Here is a 2,381-nt window from a genome sequence, read left to right on the forward strand (position 1 = left end):
TTCCCCAACCAGGGATTGAACCTGGGCCCACGGCAGTGAAAGTACAGAGTCCTAACCACTGGACCACCAGGGAATTCCCTAGAGTTATCTTCCTAAACATAAATCTCCACTGTTTAAAACTCTTCAGTGGCTTCCCTTTGCACCTAGAATCCAATTAGAATCAAAACTTAAATCCTTTCCCTGACTCACAAAGCCGTGCAGCCCCCGGCTCCTGTGTATCTCTCAGAGCACCTCATCCGCATTTTCCTTCACCCCACTGCTTCTTTCTGCCCCAAACCTGCCCTCACAGTCTTTGCATCTGCTATTCCTTGAAAGCTCTTCGCACAAACATTTTATGGTCGATAAATGGGGGGACCCTCAGCAGCAGTCTCTCCCACCATTCTCTTTTATTTTCTTCATAGCACTTGTCACTGCCTAACATTTTTTTCTTGTTTATTAGTTTATTACCTCCGCTACTAGAATGTAAGCTCCCTAAGCAAATAATAATAACACTTATGTAGCTCTTATTTTATACCAGGTACTGTTCAAAGCACTTTTACACAGGTAAACTCATTTAATCCTCACCACAATCCTAAAAAGTTGCACTATAAACATCTCCATGTTTCAAAGGATAAAACTCAAGAACAGAGAGGCAGAGCAACTTGCCCACAGTCACACAGCTTGTAAGGGGTGAAGCTGGGAGGCAAGCCCAGGCAGTCTGGCTGTGGAATGTGTGCTCCTAACTCTCCTACTTTATGGCCCTCGTGAGAGTGGGGCCCTTATTTGTACTGTTCTCTGCCATGACTACAGCACCTATAAGGGTGCCCAGAGGTTCTTGCAACAGCACCTCTTCTCTCTGTCCCTCCAGCCCCAGGGTACCAGCTCTTCCTGTAGTTACAGTATCTGGTCACCCCTCTCTTTGCCCTTCCAACGCTGGAGTCCTGTTCCCTGCACACACACACCCTCTGTTTGGAACGCCTTGCATAGAATCGTTTCCCTGGCTGGACCTAGACTGACACAGATATCCTTCCACTGTAGGGGTGGGAAGAGGAAAAGGCAGACGAAAAAGGAGCCAGCAAGGTCGGAGGCAAACCAGGAGCATCTTAAAGCGGATGGGAAAAGAGGTTCAGAAAGAAGGGCGTGGTGAGCAGAGGAAGTCTAAGAAGAGGCTAATGATAGAGGAACGGGAAGAACCCTGAGACCTTCCAGAAGCAGCCTCTGGGGATGGCGGGGCCAAGAGCAAGCTGCTGGCAGACACAGTCTCCTGGTTTGAGAGTGTGAAGGGTGGGCAGGCTTGAAGGCAGGGTCTGCTGCAGTGCCTGGGCCCCTTACCCACGAGGAGAGAAGAATGGAGACAGTTGTGCTGTCCCAGGACTGTTGGTCTCCTCCCATGGAGTAGCCACCTTCCCTCCTCCAATAACCCACCTACACTGCGCCCTCCCAGCCCTGCTCTTGATGACGGCTGGCCGACCGTCAGGCTATCTCCTGCGGATAGCCTCGTGATAGACTCTAGCCTCGTGATAGACTCTGCACTTGTGGGTAGGGAAGTGAGGGCAGATTACCACCTCCTCAGCCCCTGCAGAAGGCTGACCAAAGCATGACGGCCAGGGACACCCTGCAAGAGCTGTCACTGTGGGTGCAGAGGGTTGCGGGTGTTTCTGAAGTCTTCATGACTTATTAATGAATTCAGCAAATGTTTACTCCATACCTCTTAGGTACTGGGCACTGCTCTAGGTGCTGGGGATGCAGCAGTGAGTACAAAAAGTCTATGCCTTCAAGGAGCTTACATTCTTGTGGAGGGAGACAGGTGATCAACAAGGAAACATAAAAGGGCAGGTGCTGGCAAGTGCTCTGAAGAAAAATACAGCGAGGTGAGGGGGCCAGGAAGTATGGGAGGGGTGTTTGTTTCAATCAGAGCCAGGTCAGGGAAGGCCTCTGATAAGGCGAAAGGTGAGCAGAGGCCTGAAATAAGTGGGAGACTGAAGAATGTTCCAGATGGTGGGAAACACCAAGGCAGAGGCAGGAGGCAGGAGAGTGCCTGATGTAGTTCAGGGAACAGCAAGGAGATCCGTGTACTAGAGTGGACAGACTGAAGGAAAGGATAAGAATTAAGTCAGAGAGGGTCAGCCTTCCAGGCCATGATGGGGACTTAACTGTCGCTCTGAGGTTTGAGCAGAGAAGTGACACATCTGGTTTTTACTGTAAAAGGTTTAGTATGACGACTGTGTGGAGAAGAGACTATGGGGGGCCAAGATGACCCCTTCATTGTCAGAACAATGTTGCTATGGATAGGGACAGAAAGTCAAACCCCACAGATACAGGCTGGTGCTCAAATGGCTGGGTATAATAATAATAGAAGAAAAGCTGTAGGTCAGAGTCGGCCTCACCCTAATCATGAATTA

At 49.9% G+C, this 2,381-nt stretch overlaps 1 non-coding gene across 1 annotated transcript; it reads right to left on the bottom strand.

Moving 5' to 3' along the window:
• On the bottom strand, positions 1 to 73 carry TRNAE-UUC (transfer RNA glutamic acid (anticodon UUC)). The gene has a single exon. It is a non-coding gene; the product is annotated as a tRNA-Glu (tRNA).
• Positions 74 to 2,381: the final 2,308 nt, after the last annotated feature.

The sequence above is a fragment of the Eschrichtius robustus genome, chromosome 1 (genome assembly GCF_028021215.1).
Source record: "Eschrichtius robustus isolate mEscRob2 chromosome 1, mEscRob2.pri, whole genome shotgun sequence".
NCBI classification, from domain to species: Eukaryota; Metazoa; Chordata; class Mammalia; order Artiodactyla; family Eschrichtiidae; genus Eschrichtius; species Eschrichtius robustus.